The 23,303-nt window shown below is 41.9% G+C and overlaps 1 protein-coding gene across 7 annotated transcripts in view; it reads right to left on the minus strand.

Moving 5' to 3' along the window:
* STYK1 (serine/threonine/tyrosine kinase 1) overlaps positions 1-21,921 on the minus strand; it is a 46,909-nt gene extending 24,988 nt beyond the window's left edge. Inside the window, exon 1 of one of the 7 annotated variants that reach the window (XM_047865554.1) lies at positions 21,834-21,921. The gene's annotated coding sequence lies outside the window, so the exon portion shown is untranslated. Of the gene's footprint in view, positions 1-2,698; positions 2,901-3,045; positions 3,087-21,616; positions 21,753-21,833 lie in introns of those variants that run through there. The other 6 variants (XM_047865549.1, XM_047865552.1, XM_047865551.1 and 3 more) reach the window with 6 other exon arrangements.
* Between the last annotated feature and the right edge of the window lie 1,382 nt (positions 21,922-23,303).

Genomic DNA, 23,303 nt, shown 5'->3' on the forward strand with positions numbered 1-23,303 from the left:
AGTCCCCCTCTCTGCTATTCATTCTGCTAGACTTCTCATTCAGGGGCAGTGGGGGGACTTCTGGAACTTGAGAAGTCTTAGCAGTTTCCCCTGTAAGTGAGGAGCTCCACCCTGTTCTACCACTCTTCCCACCCATTCTAGCACATTGCCCTCTGGCAGACGGGAGAGCCACACTGAAAAGGGACAGAAGGTAGGCATTCTGCGAAAGATGGCGGGAACACACATACGTGCACACGCGCGCACACACACGTACACACGCTGTCTCATACTCTGATAAATGAGTCCCGGACCCGGGCAGGCAGAGAGACAATGGACAGGGGATGTCACAAGCAGGAAATGTGTGAAGTGCTGTGTCACACAGGGCGGGTCCCTGTAAAGATCCTGCACAGAGAAGGTAATCCCAGGTACACAACCACAAACGCCTGGCGAGATGAAAACGATGCCCCCGGGAACCTCATTCTGCGCAGCAAGGAGCAAACAGCAGAGTCCCTCCTTAAGAGTGGCTCCGTGTGCCTCAGAGCTGAGCAGTCTGGAAGCTGGGAAAGATGGAATCAGCACTGAGCTGGTGTTATGATAACAGAGGTGCCAGTTCCGGTTTGATAGGTGATCCATCAAGCGTCCAGAGGCACGACACCTGACTTTGCCATGCCTTCCCTTCCTAGTTCAGGGAGCGGGACACCTGTTTCTCTCCTGAGGGCAGTGAAGAACCACAGACAGCAGCAAGGAATGAGTCACACCAGAAAAGGGGGCAGGGCAATGAGCAAGTCCCCTCAACCAGTGAGACGACCTTGCCTCTCAAATTCTGAAGGTCCTGCAGACCTGCCTCTTTCTACCCATATCCCAGCAGCCCCAGAAGCTCACAAGCTTCCTTCCTATCCCTGCCCTGCCTGTACTTTCCTCCGGGGAAGTGGCAAGAGAAGGAGATTTGGAGTCAGACTTCTATTTGGATCTCAGGTCCAACATTCTTCCAGACTGTGTATAAGTCATTCTAACCTTCTGAGCCTCCGTTTGGCCATCTGTCAGCGGAGACAATGATGTCTCTCTCCCGAGACTGTGGAAAGCTCTCCAGGATAATTTACGTATAATACCTAGCATAGTGCTGGGCCCATTACTGACAATCAATATAAAGTAGTGCTTCCCTTCCTCCTCCTTCCCTTCTTCACCTGTCTCCCAAGTTGGGAGGTAGTCACATAGCTGTACCAATCAGGTAAGCGTACATAACTCCAGATAACAAAACAAAACCCCTATTGTCAAGATATTTATAATATTGGTAGATCTAACTCCACGTAGTCCTGTGTGCGAAGAGGAAGTTAATCATAAAGGAACGTGGGTGTTAAAACTTCATACGGCAACTATGTACGATTGGACAGTCTAAGTATTACACCTGCTAAGAGGTCTCTGAATTTGACAGTCATGTTGAGGACGGGAGATTTAAACAAGACGGATCAAGAGCACAATGCTGGAAACTAAGGTATAAAACAGAATGCTACATGGTGGTATATTATTAATTAGTTAATTAATTCACCTTCTGTCCCTAACTGTCTCAACGCCTTCTAGCTGCTTCCATTGACACCACCTATCTGCTGGCTACATTTTTACCCAGTCTTGGGTAAAATTCCTGAACTAATCCGGATGGAGGCGGTAAGGAGATCAATAGTCTGGGCTCCTTCTCCCTATCCTTCTTGCCGCCCTCCTTAGTTTGAGAAGACAGGTCGCTCATTTCTCGTAAGGTTGTCCAGGTACTCATGCTGAGTACCCAAGTACTCTCAAGTCTGGAGTCCTATCCTGAATGTCTCACAAGTGGATAGGCCCTCACTGTCCTCTCTGCCTAAATCAATCCTCTTTCATGAGATAAGAACTGCACAGTATAGTCTGGTTACTGATGTCCTACTACAAATGGAAAGCCACCCCCCTCCTGATAGATACCCTGATGGCCTTGCACCTGAATAATGGCCATCACCCCGTCCATACTCTGCTTCACGCCCACCCACGTGCCCCTGGACCTCTTGCCCCTACTGTTCTGCTCGCCACACTATAAACCCAAGTTGCTTACGCTCACCTACATGTGAATGTATCACCGAACTGTCGACCTTTACCTAGAATTTACCTCCAAAACCTAGTTAGTTTATCTCAAATCACTCTCTCAGAGAAGTGGCCCAATGGATAGAGGCAGAACGGAGATCACTCATGGTCCTAGAAAGAGTAAACAGTAGCGGAGCTAGAGAGGGGGGTAGTCCAGAGAATAAACAGAAAATGAGGATGGGGAGAAAGTTTAGGTAGCTTTTCTAAGATGTGTAAGTAAGTTGAGAAGTTCAATAAGGGCTTGTTACAGTTGTTTTTGTTTTTGTTTTTATTTTGCAAACTTAGGGCTCCTGCAAGATGAGGATAAGAACTAGTGATATCCCAACATGCATTAATCTCTCATTCCAAAAACAAAACAAGATTTGAGGCAAGAAGCATATTCTAGGCCTGAATATGTTACAAAGCCTAACGCACACACTAACCTACACAGCGACACTCAAAAATAGAGAGTAAGCTTAATGGAGCACATAAATATCCCAGAAATAAATGACATATTTAGGGATTTAATATAAAGAAGTCAGCATGAAATAGAACAAGCAGATTCTCAAACCTGGCTACACATTAGCCTCTTGTAGGGAGCTTTCTAAAAAATGCCCATGTGGGGTTCACTCCCTACCTTAGAAGAAATTATGATGTTTATGTATCCCATAAGTATGATTTCACTTATCAGCACTGAAAAAAGGGACTGCTTCCCAGGAGACACTGAATTACAGCCAGGTTGCGAACTGTTGAGATTGATTGTCATTATGTGGATTATGCATCATATGCATATTATGGTTACTTGCTTGGCAATAATAATTTAGATCCTTGCTTCATTCCTGTGCAAAAATAAATTTTAGTTGGACAAATGATTATATGTTTTAAGAAACAAAAAACTAACATTGTACGTTATATGGGATTGGTGAGGACTAGGTAAGATTAAAAGAAAAGATTCCTGTACAAATCAAAACCACAATAACATACCAACTCACGCCAGTCAGAATGGCTAAAATTAACAGCTCAGACGACAACAGATGTTGGCGAGGATGTGAAGAAACAGGAACCCTTTTGCACTGCTGGTGGGAATGCAAACTGGTTCAGCCACTCTGGAAGACAGTATGGAGTTTCCTCAAAAAATTAAAAATAGAACTACCCTACGACCCAGCAATTGCACTACTAGGTATCTACCCAAGGGATACAGGTATGCTGTTTTGAAGTGACACATGCACCCCCATGTTTATAGCAACACTATCAACAATAGCCAAAATATGGAAAGAGCCCAAGTGTCCACTGACAGATGAATGGATAAAGAAGATGTGGTATATATATGCAATGGAGTATTACTCAGCAATCAAAAAGAATGAAATCTTGCCATTTGCAACTACGTGGATGGAACTAGAGGGTATTATGCTAAGCGGAATTACAGAAAGACAAATATATGACTTCACTTAAATGTGGAATTTAAGATACGAAACAGGTGAATGTAGGGAAAGGGAAGCAAACATAATGTAAAAAGAGGGAGGGGGCAAAACATACGAGACTCTTAAATATCTTAAATATAGAGAGCAAACTGAGGGTTGTTGGAGGGGTTGTGGATGGGAGGATGGCTAAATGAGCAAGGGGCCCATCCCATTGCTGGGATGAGCACTGGGTGTTACACGTAGGGGATGAATCACTGGAATCTACTCCTGAAATGATTACTGCATTAAATGCTAAGTAACTTAGATGTAAATTTAAAAATAAAAATAGGGGCGCCTGGGTGGCTCAGTCGGTTAAGCAGCCGACTTCAGCCCAGGTCATGAGCTCGTGGTCTGTGAGTTCGAGCCCCGCGTCGAGCTCTGTGCTGACAGCTCAGAGCCTGCAGCCTGTTTCAGATTCTGTGTCTCCCTCTCTCTGACCCTCCCCCGTTCATGCTCTGTCTCTCTCTGTCTCAAAAATAAATAAACGTTAAAAAAAAAATTTAAAAAAAAAAAAAAATAAATAAATAAAAATAAAAATAAATAATAAATAACAAAAGAGATACAAATGCATAAGGTAAATAAACAAATATCAAGTAAATAAATAAATAGAAGAATCCTTCCAACAGAAAAAGTAAAACCACAAAGAAAGGATCAATGCATAAAAACAGAAATTCTATATAACTTAGTAACTATAGTAAGAAAATTAATAAGATGACAATTAATAAATGGTCATGAAAAGTGAAAAACATGGGGCACCTGGGTAGCTCAGTCGGTTAAGCGTCTGACTCTTGATTTTGGCTCAGCTTATGATCCCGATCATGGGATCGAGCTCTGTGTCAACCTCCACACTGAGTGTGAAGCCTGCTTAGGATTCTCTCTCTCTCTTCCTCTGCCCCCCTTCCCTGTTCACACAGGCTCTCTCTCTCTTTATCTCTCTCTCAAAAAAAAATTAAAATTAAAATTAAAAAATAAAAATTAAAAATTTAAAAAAAACAGTGAAATCAAAAGAAAACCAATACATCAAATAAAAGTGTTCAACAAATATGGGAGAAGGGTGATGTTAAGATTAAAGATGTTCAATTTAACTAGTAATTATATAATATACATTCAAGTAAAACCAAGATGTGAAATTTTTGTATTTCCATTTAAGAAAAAAAAAAGAAAGAGAATTCTGATGTTCTGAAGAACCCTATTTTAAAAAGCCCACTCTTACACATTAACAGGGAATCTAAATTTCTACATTATGGAAACGAATTTGGCAATGTAAGAAGAGAGTCTGAATGACGTTCATAATTTTGACCCAGTAATTTCTCTCCTAAGACTCAATTATAAAAGGATTTTTTAAGAGATATTATTTTTAAGTAATCTCTACACCCAACATGGGGCTCAAACTCACAACCCTGAGACCAAGAGTTGCAGGCTCCACTGACTGAGCCAACCAGGCACCCCATAAAAGGATTTTTTTAATGGAAGATGTTTCTGAACATGCAAAAAAAAATTATAATTTTATTTAATAATTATAATAATTGATTGTTATTATTATTTATTAATAATAATTATTAATAAATAATGATTATTATTTTTAAATTACTATTATAATTATACAATTATGCAAATTGTATTAAAATTAAAAGTAGAAATAAAATTAAATTTTTATGAAGAGGTGTGTGATGGGTAATTTTATGTGTCAACTTGGCTAGGCCATGGTACCCAGATAATTGATCAAACGTTATTCTAGATATTTCTGTGAAGGTATTTTTAAAATGAGATTAACAATTAAGTCAGGGAACTTTGAAGAAAGCACATTACCCTCCATAATGTGCGTATGGCCCATCTAATCAGTTGAAGGTCTTAATAGAAAAGGACTGACCTCCCCAGAAGAGGAAATTATGCCAGCACACTGCCTTTGGACTTAAACTGCATCACTTCACTGGGTCTCCAGCTTGCTGGTCTACCTTGAAGACTTTGGACTTCCCAACTATCCACAGATTCTTAATTTTTGTTAATGTTTATTTATTTATTTTGAAAGAGAGAGAACAAACAGTGGAGGGGCAGAGAGAGAGAGAGAGAGAGAGAATCCCAAGCAGACCCTGCACTGCCGGTGCAGAGGCCAACACAGGGCTCAATCTCACAAACCGTGAGATCATGACCTGAGCCAAAATCAAGAGTCGGATGCTTAGCCAACTGAGCCATCCAGGCTCAGATCTATTCTTCAAACTAGATCTCAATAGATGATACATAGATACATATAGGCATACATACATACATATACATACATACATAGACACACAAACATCCTGTAGGCTCTATTTCTCTGGAAAGCTCTAATGCAAAGAGGGCTGCCAAATTTTTATACAGCTACACAATAGAATAAATATATCAATTTTACATTCATGAAAGTTTTTAATAAAGGGGTTTTTCTTATGTTCATAGGTAAAGTGATATAAGCAGATTTAAAATTCATCAGGATTGGGGCGCCTGGGTGGCTCAGTCGGTTGAGAGTCCGGCTTTGGCTCAGGTCATGATCTCGCGGTCTGTGAGTTCGAGCCCCGCGTCAGGCTCTGTGCTGATGGCTCAGAGCCTGGAACCTGTTTCAGATTCTGTGTCTCCCTGTCTCTCTGACCCTCCCCCGCTCATGCTGTGTCTCTCTCTGTCTCAAAAATAAATCAACGTTAAAAAAAAATAAAAATAGGGGCGCCTGGGTGGCGCAGTCGGTTGAGCGTCCGACTTCAGCCAGGTCACGATCTCGCGGTCCGTGAGTTCGAGCCCCGCGTCGGGCTCTGGGCTGATGGCTCAGAGCCTGGAGCCTGTTTCCGATTCTGTGTCTCCCTCTCTCTCTGCCCCTCCCCCGTTCATGCTCTGTCTCTCTCTGTCCCAAAAATAAATAAACGTTGAAAAAAAAAAATTTAAAAAAAATAAATAAATAAAATAAAAAAAATAAAAAAAATAAAAATAAATAAAAATAAATTAAAAAAATAAAAATAAAAAATAAAATTCATCAGGATCTAGTTTAATACAGTTCTAAATTGGCAGCCATATCTTAACATTATCTCTGCTTCTCTCTCCCTTTCTGTCTTTATCATTTGGAGCAGGTTTTATCACATCTCTGGGTTTTAATTCCTGATCCATAAAGTAATGGATCATAATCCTTGAACTGCCTAATCAGACATTCTGGCAAGACAAATAAGATAAAACATAGGACAAGACTTTAAAGTCTTAGAATAAAAGAAATTGACGGAATTCAGAAATCCAAGGTCGTATTATCATGTTCTCTCTCTCCCCTGCCCCCACAAGTCCACTGCCCTCTTTTCTGATGTACCTTGCTTCCCACCATTAAAGCATTTCCATAGTAAATGATTTGGAGATCTGTTAAGCTGGTGTTAAGGCTTTGGTATTTCAGAGAATTTCAAGCCAGTTCTACTTACTTATTGCTCTATCATTTGCTAATCATACTCTTTCTCCTCTCATATATCAACACCAGTGATTTTGAGGAAGACAGAGATTAATGCAGATATGAGATGCACTTTGGAGAAAACCCTGTGACCAAATGAACTTTAAATAACACTATTTCTACACTAGCATGGACTCCAGTATAATGAGGTCCCAGCACTGATCTTCACGTTGGCTTCAGCTGCCTTCTGCCCTGGAATTGGTTATATTTTCCTCACCTAGATTATTTCTCAATGGAAAGTTCTAGGAGAAATGTAGAATGAAAAGAAAGAATCCTCTCCTAATACAGGCAAAGGAGATGTGAGATCTCAGTTATGACACTGGGTTAGCATCATCTTGTGTGTGACCTTAAGCAAGCTAATTAACATGTCTTGGTCTGAGGTTTGTATGTAAAACACCATGAAATGTATAGAGTAAAAATACAAGGCATTATAATTATTTATTTAGTATCCAAGAAAGGAAAACGATGATGAAACCAAGGATATATAACATATACTCACAAAAAGAAGAGAATTCAGAAGTGTAAAACCAGAGGAAAGGTCAAAAACAGAGTTTTCTCTATTTTTTTTTAAGTAAGAAATGTGACACCTTTCTATCATTCCCTCAAAATGGCTATGTAATATAGTCCTTCTTTGCTATATGCTGACAGAAAGAGTGAGATCTAAAGAAAAGTCATGAATGGGAAGTGCATCTTACAAAGATGCAGAAAGCAGTTTAAAACAAAGGGATGTGGTCAAAAAGAATGAAATCTTGCCATTTGCAATAACGTGGATGGAGCTAGATGTATTATGCTAAGCGAAATAAATCAGAGAAAGACAAATAACCATATGATTTTATTCATATGTAGAGTTTAGGAAACAAAACAGATGAACACATGGGAGGAGGAAAGAGAGAGAGAGAGACACGATAAGAGACTCTTAAAGATAGGGAACAAACTGAGGGTCAATGGAGGGAGGTGGGAGGGGGATGGGCTAGATGGGTGATGGGTATTAGGGAGGGCTCTTGTTATGATGAACACTGGGTGTTGTATTTAAGTGATGAATCACTGAATTTTACTCCTGAAACCAATATTGCAAATATGTTAACTAACTACAATTAAATAAAACTTTGATTAATTAATTAATTAATTAATTAAAAAAACAAAGGAATGTGAATCTTGCTACAAACACCTGCCACTGTCCTAGCTTCTTGATCTGTCCTGGGAATAAAAATGTGGCAGTGACATGAACTTTAAAGATTTGTTTGATCTTTTTTTGTTGTTGTTAAATGGTTATTTACTTATTTTGAGAGAGAGAGAGTGCATGAGCAGGAGAGGGACAGAGAGAGACAGAGAGAGAATCCCAGGCAGGCTCCATGCTTTCTGCACAGAGCCCAATGTGGGGCTTGAACTCACAAACCATGAGCTCATGACCTGAGCCGAAATCAAGAGTCAGATACTTAACTGACTGAGCCACCCAAGTGCCCCTGTCTGATCTCATTTTGAATTGAAAGATGAAGCAAGGTCCCAGTAGAGACAGGACGAGAGAACAAAATCTTAAGTTTATTGTCTGAAACCAGAGGAAAACCCTCAACATTTCTGTCTAATATTTATTTTAACTGAGCAACAAAAAATTTATCCAAGACTTTTCATCATCCCTTGCTCTGGTGCCCTCCTCTATGTGTCTCTCCTAACATAGTTTTGGATCTTTTCCAGGGCCAGGAAAGGTTAAATATAGATATGGTATCTTGGATCCATATTATCTCTTCCTCCTTTTCCACTACACCCAGTGTCTTTCCGTGAGTCAGCCTGGAGCAGAGTTCAGACAATAAACCAATGAAGCAATCTGCTTTGGACCCTGCCCTGCTCTGCCCCTCTTTAACCGTCACCTACATGCAGCACAGCTTCCTTCATACTGGTTTTTGCTTCCCATTACAGCCTAGTAGGCATATAGTTACAATGGCACCAATGACCTCTGGGTCACAGAGACGTAAAGTAACTTGCTCTGGACCACTCAGCTAGTAACAGGGATTTGGAACTCCCAGGTTGTATGGCTTTGGAATCTATTTTCTGACATTATATCATCTTCCTAGCAGATTCTTGAAAACCTTTTTTTTTTCTTTTCTTCTCTTTCCTTTTCTTTCCTTTTTCTTTTCTTTTTTTTTTTTTTTTCAAAATTAGAATTACCGTCAATATTGCTTTCTTTTTGACTGAGATATAATTCACATACCAGAGAATTCACCCTTTTAAAACATTTGTTTTCACGTTTAATTTTTGAGAGACAGAGTGTGAGCAGGGGAGGGGCAGAGAGGGGGAGTCACAGAATCCAAAGCAGGCTCCAAGCTCTGAGCTGCCAGCACAGAGCCCGATGTGGGGTTCCAACTCAGGAACCGTGAGATCATGACTTAACCGACTGAGCCACCCAGGGGCCCCAAGAACTCACCCTTTTTAAAGTGTATTATCAGTGGTTGGGGCGCCTGGGTGGCGCAGTCGGTTAAGCGTCCGACTTCAGCCAGGTCACGATCTCGAGGTCCGTGAGTTCGAGCCCTGCTTCAGGCTCTGGGCTGATGGCTCAGAGCCTGGAGCCTGTTTCCGATTCTGTGTCTCCCTCTCTCTCTCTGCCCCTCCCCCGTTCATGCTCTGTCTCTCTCTGTCCCAAAAATAAATAAACGTTGAAAAAAAAAATGTTTAAAGTGTATTATCAGTGGTTTTTATAGTCACAAAATCGTACAACCATCACTGCTATCTAATTTTAGAATATTTTCATCATCCCCTCCAAGAAATCTGTACCAATAGTAGTCACTCCCCAATGCCCACTCTCCCCAGCGCCTGGCAATCACCTATTTTCTGTCTCTGGATTTACCTATTTTGAACATTTCATACGAATTGAATCATACAATCTGTAGCTTTGTGTCTGGTTTCTTTCACTTAGCATGCATTTAAGATCACCCATTGTATTAATCAGGGTTCTCTAGAGAAACTGAACGAATAAGATATAAAGATGTAGATATATAGACAAATATATAGGAGGACATTTATTATGGGAATTAGCTCATGAGATTACAGAGGCCGAGAAGTCCCCCAACCTGCTGTCTGCAAGCTGGAAAATCAGGAAAGCTGGTAGTACAATTCAGTGTGAGGCTGAAGGCCTGAGAGCGGGGGACCATGGGCGTAAGTCCTAGAGCCCAAGGGCTGGAGAACCAGGAGTTCCGATGGTGGAGGGCAGGAGAAGATGGGTGTCCCATCTCAAGAGAGAGAAAATTCACCCTTCCTCCATCTTTTTGCTTTCCTCAAGCCCTCAGCAGGTTGGATGATGTCCACCCACACTGGCGAGGGCAGATCTTCTTTACTCAGTCCACTGATTCAAATGTTAATCTTTTCCAGAAACATCCTCACAGAGATACCCAGAAATCATGTTTCCTCATCATCTGGGCATTCCTCAGCCCAGTCAAACTGACACATAAAATTAACCATCCTGGGGCACCTGGCTGGCTCAGTCAGTTAAGCATCCAGCTTCGGCTCAGGTCATGATCTCACAGCTCATGAGTTCAGGCCCCACATCAGCTCTGTGCTGACAGCTCGGAGCCTGGAGCCTGCTTCGGATTCTGTGTCTCCCTCTCTCTCTCTGCCCCTCCTCTGCTTGCTCTGTCTCTGTCTCTCTCTCTCTCTCTCTCAAAAATAAATAAAAACATTACAATTTTTTTTTTAAAAATTAACCATCCCATCCATGTTGTAGCATAAATCAGTACTTCATTCATTTTTATGGCTGAATAATGAGTTTAGATCTTACATTTAGATCTTTGACCTATTTTGAGTTAATTTCTGCAAATGTTGTGAAGTAGGCAATCAATTTCATTCTTTTGCATGTTAATATCCAGTGCGTCTGCACAATGAATTGTGTTGGCACTGTATAGAAAATCAAATGGCCGGGGCGGCTGGGTGGCTCAGTCGGTTGAGCGTCCGGCTTTGGCTCTGGTCATGATCTCATGGTTCATGAGTTCAGGCCCCGCATTGGGCTCTGTGCTGACAGCTCAGGGCCTGGAACTGCTTTGGATTCTGTGTCTCCCTCTCTCTCTTCCCATCCCCCACACACGCTGTGTCTCTCTCTGCCTCTCAAAAATAAAGAAAAATAATTAAAAAAATTTTTTTTAATAAAAAAGAAAATCAAATGGCCATAGGTATGAGTTTGTTTCAGGACCCTCAATTCTGTTCCATTGGTCTATATGTCTATCTTTATGCCAATAGTACACAGTCTTAATTACTTAGTTTTAAAACTTAGTGAGTTTTTAGGGGCACCTGGGTGGCTCAGTCAGTTAAGCATCTGACTAGGGCTCAAGTCGTGATCACACGGTTTGCGAACTCGAGCCCCGCGTGGGGCTCTGTGCTGACAGCTCGGAGCCTGGAGCTTGTTTTGGATTCTGTGTCTCCCTCTCTCTCTGCCCCTCCCCTGTTCATGCTCTGTCTCTCAAAAGTAAATAAACATTAAAAATTAAAAAAAAAAAAACTTAGTGAGTTTTTAAATCATTAGACATGACTCCTCCATCTTTGATCTCTTTTTGACTGTTTTGGATATTTTAAGACACTCATGTTACGATGTGCATTTTAGAATCAGCTTGGCCATTTCTGTAAAAAAAAAAAATTGGGGTAGAGATTACATTGACTGTACAGATCAATTGAGAGGGTATACCATCTTAACGATATTAAGTCTTCTTAGATCCTCTTTAATTTTTTCAATGATATTTTGTAGTTTTCAGTGTGCAAGTCTCATTTGTTGTTGATGATGACATACAGTTCCATGGCCTCTAAAGGTTAAACCGGAATTTGTGTATGATTCAGCAATGTCACAGAATGCTCTGTCTCTGAGAAGGTCCATTCTAGAACAGGTTGGACAAGACATGCCTGCTACAGGCTGGCCAGACATGCTATTTACACATGGTACCATAGCTTACTAAAAGGCCACTTCTGATCCTTCTCATGTTTGGATAAAGGCACGCACTATAGAGCACATTTTGTAGTTCTTAGCATCAGCACCCAGTTTATTTTCTTTGACGGGCCCGAGTTCATCTGATTCCTCACATTGCCATGAATTTGGTAAAACTCTGGTACCCAGAGTCACATCTCTAAATTCCTATCCATAAATGCTTCTGCACATCAAACCTATGGAGAACACTGTTCCCTGGGCACCCAAAATATTATCGATTGAGCTTAAATGAGAGGTGCAAAGGAGCAGTCCCTAATACCACCATTAAATCCCGTAACTCACATGTAAAACTATAAGGACCTCCATCTAGCACAGAGAGTTCTAGCCCAGCGTTCAACTCCTTTTGGTGAGTGACTTATCTCACATAGTTTTTGAATACCTATAAACCCACAACCTGCAACCTTGCTGATACTTATCAAATCTTTATTGCCCATCTGTTTGTAGATAACGTAAGCTCATACTTTGGTTTTGAAGTCAGCTTGCCTCCATTCCGTGGTCAGTGCTAACTCAGTGAATTAAAAAAAATCAATTTCAATATCAGCCCAAGGAGAGCAGACTTGGAAAGATAAATGTGATGTGCTGAAGAAGTGATGCTTTACAGATAGTTATAAAGTCACATTTGGCTTATTAATATTTCTTTTTTCCCAATCCTATAGAATTGGTATATTTCTCAAAGTTATCTATCTATCGATATATATATAGATCGATATATATATAGATCTATCGATATCTATCGATCTATATATATAGATATATATAGATAGATAGATATCGATAGATAGATATAGTTATATAGATATATATAGAGATATATATATATATCGATCTATCGATATCTATCGATCTATATATATAGATATATATCGATCTATAGGATATATATCTATATATATAGATCGATAGATATCGATAGATCGATATATATATATCTCTATATATATCTATATAACTATATATATCTATCTATATATATCGATATATATCTATATATCGATATATATCGATAGATAGATAACTATCTATAGATAGTTATATAGATATAGTTATATCTATAGTTATATAGTTATATAGATAGTTATATAGTTATATAGACATATATCTATATATATCGATAGATAGATATAGTTATATAGTTATATAGATATATAGTTATATATAGTTATATAGTTATATAGTTATGTAGATATATATCTATATATATTGATAGATAGATAGATTTTAGAGTTTATTTATTCATTCTGAGAGAGAGAGAACACACAAGTGGGGGAGGGGCAGAGAGAGAAATGGAGAGCAAATCCCATGCAGGCTCCATTCCGTCTGTGCAGAGCCCGACACGAGGCTCGAACTGACAAACCATGAGATCATAACCTAAGCCAAAATCAAGAGTCAGACACCTACCCAACTGAGCCACCCAGGTGCCCCATCTTCATTTTTTTTTTTTGATGTTTTTTTTTTTTTAATTTTTTTTTTACATGTATTTATTTTTGAGAAACAGTGAGACAAAGCGTGAACGGGGGAGGGGCAGAGAGAGTAGGAGACACAGAATCTGAAGCAGGCTCCAGGCTCTGAGCAAGCGGTCAGCACAGAGCCTGATGCGGGGCTCGAACCCACAAACTGTGAGATCATGACCTGAGCCGAAGTCGGACACTCAACCGACTGAGCCACCCAGGCGCTCCGATGTTTATTTATTTTTGACAGAGGGAGAGACAGAGCGTGATCAGGGGAGGGGCAGAGAGAGAGGGAGACACAGAATCTGAAGCGGGCTCCAGGCTCCGAGCTGTCAGCACAGAGCCAGACATGGGGCTCAAACCCACAAACCGCGAAATCATGACCTGAGCTGAAGTTGGACGCTTAACCAAGTGAGTTAAGTGCCAGGTGCCCCATCTTCATTTTTATAATAGAAAACCAGTTCAGAATAATCCATGGCTCCCTTAGCAACTCCATTATGTGGAAACTAAGGTCTGAGTGAAAAGGGGACTCGCCTAGGGTCAGAAGATAAATCAGAGACCTAATCGGATATGAAACCCCTTCATCATGAATCCATTATTAACTCATCCTAAGAGTGGAATGTGGGTGAGGACAAGGACAAGGAGTGAAATCAAGGTCACTTGGTGGTAGCAGAGATGGCTGGGCTTCAAGAAGGGATGAAGATACAACAATTTCGACTCTCAATATCAAAAAGCCATTTTTTTAATGTTTTTATTTATTTTTGAGACCGAGAGAGACACAGCATGAGCAGGGGAAGGGCAGAGAGAGGAGGAGACAGAATCTGAAGCAGGCTCCAGGCTCCCAGTTGTTAGCACAGAGCCCGACGCGGGGCTCGAACTCACGGAGTGTGAGATCATGACCTGAGCTGCAGTTGGACGCTTAACCCACTGAGCCACCCAGGCGCCCCCCAAAAGCCATTTTATCCCCATGCTGCAAGTTAAGTAACCACTGCTGTTTCCTCTGGGCCATACTCGCTGCTACAGAAACAATGAAAACAGCAACCTGCCTTCCATTGCTTATTCTGCCTGACAAGCACACTCTGAAATGCAACACGTGCTCCACCAATGCCACAGAATCCTAAACAACCGGAAGAGCTGTTTGAACTCAACAACAACAAAAAAAAACCTCACCTCTATAACTTATGGATGAGCAAACTCAGGCACAGACTGAGGTATCTTCCAACAGCCAGTTAACACTCAGGCTAAGACTACTCTTACGTGTCTTGAATCTCCACCTAGTGCTCCTTCCCTACAATTTTCCACCCTTCATAAGGCTGGCTGGATATTTGATCCCCCTTTTTTCCAGTTGGGGTTTGGAGGGATGAGGGTAAGGAAAAAGATCCCAGTTTGTACAATTCATAATGTGCGTACGCTTTCATAGTTTCTTCTGCCTGCCAGGTCTGTGGGCTCTTTATGTGTCTGGATGAGCCTCTGGAAATCTCTACCCCATGCATGCCCCAGGTTGAAGACTCGAGACTTCACATTCTGGCTGTGTTTTTAATTGTTGGCACTTCCGGGCTTTACGAATATTTTAGGGGATACTCTGCTTCTTTCTTCTTCCTCTGCCAGAATCCATTTTGACTCACACTTAATGATCAGCCCCCAGCAACGCTAAAGGAATCGGGCATGGAGACCTACGAGGAAGGACCACAGAGGTAGGATGCAGGACAGCTTCAGACCAGACTGGCTGGATTTGCGGAATCTGATTATGAATCTGATGGAAAACAAGGTAATGGAGGTAAATATTTGGCATTCTCTTGCGCCTCCTCCTCCTTCCTTGAACCAGAAGCAAGCCTGTCACTTCTACTACTCAGATAAATCAAGTCCTTTCCTGCTTCTTTAGTCTCTAACTGGCCAGAAGGAGCACTAGATTGAGGCCTGGACTTAGGCAAGCCAGCCCCATCTGACGTAAGAGGGACTTTGGAGAAGTTGACCCAAAGGACACAAACTGGGGGTGGCTTGGATAAAGAGTTCTGTCAGAAAAGAAGAGCTGTGGATCAATTTCTCCAAACTCCAAATTATCGTCTTTGGCAGATGTTTTTCAACATTGAGTTGATAGCATAATATGAATAGAAAATAAATGGTGTCTCCTAGAGTTGTTCAACACAAAACTCTGCATTTACCCAACAATACAGTGCATTTGGCTAAATCACTCAAAACTGATGAGACAATGGGGCACCTGGGTGGCTCAGTCGGTTGAGCGTCTGGCTTCAGCTCGGGTCATGATCTCACGGTCTGTGAGTTCGAGCCCTGCATTGGGCTCTGTGCCGACAGCTCAGAGCCTGGAGCCTGCTTCAGATTCTGTGTCTCCTCCTCTCTCTGCCCCTCTCCTGCTCATGCTCTGTCTCTCTCTCTCTCTCTCTCTGTGTCAAAAATAAATAAACACTAAAAAAACAAAACAAAAAAAACTGATGAGACACAAGCTAATAATTTGGAAGATTTCTCTAGAAAGCTAATTGGCTTAAAATACGAGTATTATTTGTGTATTATTGTGTATTTTGTGTAATTGTGTATTGTGTATTTTGTGTAAATGTAATTGTGTATTGTGTATTTTGTGTAAATGTGTATTATTGAAATTTACCTATGGCCACAATGTTCAGTTTGAAACATACTTTTTTTTCTTACCCTACAGCATCTGCTACAATTTGTTCTTAGTAGATTTCTGACAGAGCCTAGAATTATATACATGTCATAATTTTAATTTAGATCAGTATTCTGGAAATAGCACCATATTTCTATTTTGTTACCTGCCAACATTGAAAACCACTGCTCTACAATATATACTGATGGGGCAGTTTACTATGGCTGAGGCTGTAACAGAAGGAAAATTAAAACAGGTTTCCTTTCTCATTTATAATTCTTGCCAGTAATTTAGTTCATAAAAATCTTAAAAGTGCAGGTTTGAAACATGCAATCACTGTCTTCAAGTTGATTTGATCATGGCCATTTTTGAGAATTAGCTGTATTGACTTGATGGTTGGCTGACTTGTGGGTGGCGACGATTCTTAGAAGTCGGGCCACAACAGAGACTGGTGAGGGTTAAAGGAGGCACGAGCCTAGGGAGATCCTTCTGTTCCCTGAAAACTCACCCTTAGGAAATGGCATTCACAACATGAGGCGGCAGGAATCTGCACCGCCCAATTCAGCTGGCCTTGTAGACAGGAGAAAAGTAGTGAAGGCCACCTGAGCTGAACGGGTAAGAGTACCTTCAGGAAAGGAGGCTGAAGTCAAGGGATGGATAGAAACCCCTGCACCCCATCCCCAGTTTCCTTTCTGGCCCAGAGGTGACCATCTCCCCAGCTGAATTCGAACCTGTCCCCTCATTATTATTCTGCTTCGGAAACTCAGAGAAACTGTGAGAAATTCAAAAATAAAAGACTCATTTTGTTTTAAGCCTAGGAAGAATCCCCGGAGGTTTCCCAGTCTACCTCAACCCTTCATTTGTTAAGAGAGGAAATAATAACAATAATAATAACAAAATAATAATAATAATAATGAAGGACACTGAAGTAAGTCCCTTGTTCTTTGCTCGCAAAAAGGGTGCAAGCACTTGAACCAGATTTCAGGTCCCTGGACTCAGGACAGGACTCATTCCGGTCTACGCTGATGTCTGTGCAAGCGCTTTTTTTTTTTTTTTTTTTTTTTTTTTTTTGGTATGTGTGCACTTATTCTTGCTTATTATTATCTGCTTCTTCCCAAACAGCTGGTAGTTTCCTCGAGGGCATGCCAATTTCCTTCCTTAGGTCCTTCGTTAGTACAGCCCAGACGTAGGCACAGAGCAGTAGCCACATCTAAAGCCAGGGATGTGGTGGGGAATTGAGACTGGGGGGGGAAGGACGAGAAGGAAGTGAGAGGGACACCTTCACAACAACAAGAATTTAAGGACCCCAGCTCCTTTCTGCATTGCTATGTCCCTTGTGCCTAAAGCAGCGTCTGCCCACATGTCAAAATTCATACGGCTGTTCGATAAGTACACAGCTAAATTCACCTATAAAAATAACATTGGATCTGAAAGAAATTATTTTTAAGTTTATTTATTTACTTATTTTGAGAGGCAGAGAGACAGAGCAGGGGAGGGGCAGAGAAAAAGGCAGAGAGAGAATCCCAAGCAGACTCTGCACTGTGAGCGTGGAGCCCAGGGAGGGGCTTGAACCCACGAACTGTGAGATCATAGCCTGAGCTGAAACCAAGAGTCGGACGCTTAACCGCCTGGAGCCACCCACGCGCCCCTAGAAAGACATTTTTATGAAAAAATAACGTATACAAATTAATTGGGTATAAAGAATTAAGCTGTAATGCTGAAAGTGCAAGGGATGGGAAGTCGTTTTTAATAGTATTCGATAGAAGCATCATGCTACCCAGGTTTCTGCTCAATGGGAACACATTTTTAGCTCTATCACTAGACAGGATGCTGGTTTTCTCTTATAAAAGGGATATAAAGTTCCTTGCTACACATAGCAAGCAAAACACTGATCCTTCAGAGTGAAAACAGGACAATAAACCCAATAAAGAAAACCCAGTTATTCAAAGCTCAGTGTGGCTGTCAGTGGCCCCTCAAACACATCTATGTCCAAATCTCCAGAACTTTGAATATATTCGTTTCTTTTTTTTAATTTTTTAATGTTTATTTATTTTTGAGAGAGAGACAAAGAGTGAGTGGGGGAAGGGCAGAGTGAGATAGGGAGACACAGAATCTGAAACAGGCTCCAGGCTCTGAGCTGTCAGCACGGAGCCTGATGGGGGGGCTCAAACTCGGGAACGGCAAGATCATGACCTGAGCCAAAGTCGGATGCTTAACCAACTGAGCCACCCAGGTGCCCCGAATATGTTAGTTTTTAATAGTGTTAAAATAGCAAAAGGAAATGAAGATTGCAGGTGGAATTAACCCACTGACCTTAAAATGAGGAGACTATTCTAGATTAGCCCGTGAGTCTGATGTAATCATAAATACCCTGAATACGGAAGAAGAGGACACAGGTGTCACTGCCAGCAAATGAACTGTGAGAAACACTTGATGTGGCTTTGAAGATAGAGGAAGAGAGTCCTGAGCCAAGGAAGGCAAGCAGTCTCTAGAAGCTGAAAAAAAGGCAAGCAAAGGGATTCTCTCCTAGAGCCTCCAGAAGGCATGCAAACCCCTTTTGGACTTCTGACTTCCAGAACTGGAAGAGAAAAACCTGCGTTGGTTTAAGCCACCAAATGTGGGATGATTTGTTCCCGCAGCAATAGGAAACTAACACCCTCAGTTTAAAACAGAGCCGTAGTGGGGCGCCTGGGTGGCTCAGTCAGTTGAGCTTCAGACTTCGGCTCAGGTCCTGATCTCACAGTCTGTGAGTTCGAGCCCCGCATCAGGCTCTGTGCTGACAGCTCAGAGCCTGGAGCCTGCTTCAGATTCTGTGTCTCCCTCTCTCTCTGACCCTCCCCCATTCATGCTCTGTCTCTCTCTCAGAAATAAACACTAAAAAAATTTAAAAAATAAATAAAACAGAGCCGTAGAATCACAAAACTCTCTGTGCGACACTCAACTCACTCTGTGTATGTACATAATGAAAGAACAAGGAACTGTTACAGATCGAAGTGTGCCACCCCAAAGTTCATACACTGAAGTCCTAGCTTCCGGTCCCGCAGATCGTGACCTTACTTGGAAATAGTCTTTAACAGAGGGAATAGAGACATAAAAGGAGGTTATTAAAGTGGGCGCTAATCCAATATGACCAATGTCCTTTAAAAAGGGGGAAATTTGGAGACACCTGGGTGGCTCGGTTGAGCGTTGGTCTCTTGGTTTTGGCTCAGGTCATGATCTCACGGTTTGTGGGTTCAAGCCCTGCCTTGGGCTCTCCACTAACAGCACAGAGCCTGCTTGGGATTGTCTCTCTCCCTCTCTTTGTCTCAAAAGGTGGCTCGGAACCTTCTTGGGACTCTCTTTCTCCCTCTCTCTGCCCCTCCCCCACTTGCAATTATGCACACATGCTCTCAAAATAAACATTATAAATACATAAATAAATAAAAAGAAAGAAATTTGAAGACAGACTCATATGCAGGGAGAATGCCATACCAACATAAAGACAGCCATCTACAAGCCAAAGCAAAGGGTCTGGAATAGATCCTTCCCTCCCAGCGCTCAGAGAGAAGCAACATGGCTGTTGATTTTAGACTTTCAGCCTCCAGAACTGTGAGACAATACATTTCTGTTGCTTAAGCCACTCGATTTGTGGCCCTTTGTTAGAGCAGCCCTAGCAAGCTAATAGCAATGAAGGCACTAAAGAAAGAGTGTATGATTTTCACGGAAGCAACACAGGCGTGTGGTCCTAAAGCATTTTGTTTTATTGTGCTTCACGGGTATTGCAGGTTGTTTTGTTTTGTTTTGTTACAAATGGCAGGTTTGTAGCAACTTTGCATTTTTTTTTTCAAGAACACTTGCTCATTTCGTGTCTCTGGGTCACATTTTGGCTAATTCTCACAATATTTCAAACTTTTTTATTATTATTGTATTTGTTATAGTGGTCTGCCATCAGGGATTATGACTTTCTGAAGGCTCAGATGACAGCTTTTTTTAGAAAAAAAAAGTATTTGGGGGGCGCCTGGGTGGCTCACTCAGTTAAGGGTCCAACTTCAGCTCAGGTCATGATTTCACGGTTTGTTAAGTTCGAGCCCCGTGTCAGGTTCTGTGCTGACAGCTCAAAGCCTGGCACCTGCTTCAGATTCTGTGTCTTCCTCTCTCTCTGCCCCTCTCCTGCTCACACTCTGTCTCTGTCTCTCAAAAATAAATCAACATTTTGAAAGAAAGAAAGAAAGAAAGAAAGAAAGAAAGAAAGAAAGAATTTTTAATTAAGGTATACACATGGCTTTTGTAGACATATTACACACTTAACAGGCTACAGTACAGACTAAACATAACTTTTGTTTGCACTGGAAAACCAAAAATTTCATCTGACTCACTTCATTCCAATATTAATTCCACTTTAATGCAGTGGTCTGAAGGCAAACCCACAATATCTCCAAAGTATGCCCGTAGAGTTGACCCTTGAACAACACAGGGTTTAGCGACACCGATCCCCTGTGCAGCAGAAAACAGGGGTAAAACTTCTGACTCCCCCAAAACTTAACTACTAATAGCCTACAGTTGACCTTACCAATAACATAAACAATCGAGCAACACTGTATGCGTATGATATTTTGCATATCACACGTATTATACGCTGGATTCTTAGAATGAAGTCAGCTAAAGAAAAGAAAGCACCATTAAGAAAATCGTAAGGAAGAGAAAACACATTTACAGTACTGTACTGTACTTATTGAAAAAATCCATGCATATGTGGACCCACCTAACTCAAACCCAGGATGTTCAAGGATCAATGGTATCTCCCCATGTCTCACTGAGAGACCCAGATGGCCCCTCGCTGAGTGTTAGGAGTACTGAGGAGGGTCAATCAGGTCGAAGTCACCATTTCCAGGTGCATTTCACTGTGTGTGTGTGTGAGCTGCACATTACAGGAGCTCTGGTGCTTGATTCCCACAACCACTGATGGTTCTCGCTAAGTAGCAGGAAGAAAGCTTGGTCTGAAATGTCTGAGAAACTCAGATGGCATGGGGATTCCTAACAGAAAGACGCCACAGTCACAGAAACCAAAGGGTCGCCTGGGTGGCTCAGTCAGTTAAGCGAGGGACTTCAGCTCAGATCACAATCTCACGGTCGGTGAGTTCGAGCCCCGCGTTGGGCGCTGTGCTGACAGCTCGGAGCCTGGAGCCTGCTTGGGATTCTGTGTCTCCCCCTTTCTCTACCCCTTCCCTGCTCGTGCTCTGTGTCTCTCTGTCTCTCAATAATAAATAAATGTTAAAAAAAAATCTTTTTTCAAAAAAGAAATGAAAGGGAAAAAGGAGACAAATGGGGATGACATTGACAGGTGGGTAGAAGGGAAAGAGACACAGAAAAAGAGAAGACAAATTCAGAAGAAAGCAAAAATCCGGTCAACACGGAACAGCATGTCACATCGTACAATCATAAAAACATAAAAGTCAAAATCCACAAGATGTTCCTTCCAAAGAAATACAGGGTCGTTCACCTGGTGATCATTGCCCGTTCAGATAAAATTCGAACCGCCTCTCACAACCTTCCCACTCTTGGCCTTCTCCCCCCTTTCCCTCCCAAACGCCCAAGCTATCCACCTCCCACCCCCCCTACCCCTGAACCCCAGTTCACTACCGTGTCCCTCCTCCGGCCACTCTGCTCTCAGATGGAACCGGCCCAGCCAGGGGGGTAGAAAATGATCGGTTTGGATGTGACAAGGTGTGCCAGCCTCAAGGAAATGCTTTTCAGTCCCTCCTTCCCACTGTGGGGCGTGGCCGCCCGCAAAGGATGGAGTTGGGGCGGGCTCCCCACAAGGGGAAGTCAGCGGGCAACTGAGGTTTCCGGGACTCACCGCGCACCAGCCAGCAGGAAACCTCTGCCGAAGCTGTAAAAGCTGCACTTGCTGCTGTTCTGCTTACTGTGTTCCTCCTCTAGAGATCGCTACACGGTCCGTTGTGAGGGAGACGGCAGCCCAGGTAAAAAAAAAAAAAAAAAAAAAAGTCATGATAAAACGCAACAGCGCCACCTCATGTCCGACCTCATAGCAGCAGCCTTCGTCGGTGCTTGCAATAGTCCGGATTCGAGGACAATTTGAGCTTGATGAGTCCTCTCCTGGGATAATCTCCACCTCAAGCTTTTGCTGGGAAATCGCGAAGGAATAAGTGGAAACAAAACTGTCAGTAGGTAATCGGTCATTAGCACATACTGTCTAAATACATTCTGGGCTCTCTTCTAGGGACGTAGCATAAACAGTAGTAGTTCTATTACCTGCCCACGTGGCATTTATAATCACAGGAAACACTGAAGAAAATACACAGCTGAAGTAATTCCAAATTGGATACTAACACTTAATACAAGTTCTGGTAAAGAAACGCGGGTCACAGATAACTGAAGTAGGGGACCAGTTTGTTGAGGACCGATAGCATATCAAACAGAAAGGGGTACCTGAACAGAAAGAAGGTAGGGGCAATGTAATATGGGTACAATAAATTTACACACTGAGGTTCTTTAGTTCTCTAGAGGCTTCTCTACTGCAGGCGAGCTCTCGAGGGGCGCCTGGGTGGCTCAGTCGGTTGGGTGTCCGACTTTGGCTCAGGTCATGACCTCACGGTCTGTGGGCTCGAGCCCGGGGTCGGGCTCTGTGCGGACAGCTCAGAGCCTTGGAGCCTGCATCAGATTCTGTGTCTCCCTCTCTCTCTGTCTCTCTCCTTATCACATTCTCTCACTCTCTCTTGCTCTCTCTCTCTCTCTCTCTCATAAATCAATAAACATTAAAAAAAGAAAAAGAAAGAAAATATATTTGAGGGGCACCTTGGTGGCTCAGTAGATTAAGCATCAGACTCTTGATTTTGGCTCAGGTCATGATCTCATGGTTCCTGAGTTCTAGCTGTTGAGCTCTGTGCTGACTGCAGATCCTGCTTGGGATTCTCTGTCTCCCTCTCTCTGGCCCTTCCTTGCTCATGCTGTCTCTGTCTCAAAAGAAAGAAAAAGAGAAAGAAGAAAGAAAGAAAGAAAGAAAGAAGAAAGAAGAAAGAAAGAAAGAAAATACACTTGAAAGTACTCAAAAATCAAGAGCACTATATAAATATTAACTAATATTATCTGATAGTATTAATAACAATCTAGATTTTTATTAACCTCTACTTGTGCAAGCTCTGATGGGTTGTACATTTGTTGTTGTTATTGTTGTTTTAAATTTTATGTTATTTCAGTCCCCTTCATGCAAAACGTTAAAAATAATCCTGAATCAAATCTCCAACTTACACTTTTCTGGCTGTATTATTGAGACATGGTCAACTACAAGTTGATTTAAAAAAAATGA

The sequence above is a fragment of the Prionailurus viverrinus genome, chromosome B4, assembly GCF_022837055.1.
Source record: "Prionailurus viverrinus isolate Anna chromosome B4, UM_Priviv_1.0, whole genome shotgun sequence".
Taxonomy (NCBI): Eukaryota; Metazoa; Chordata; class Mammalia; order Carnivora; family Felidae; genus Prionailurus; species Prionailurus viverrinus.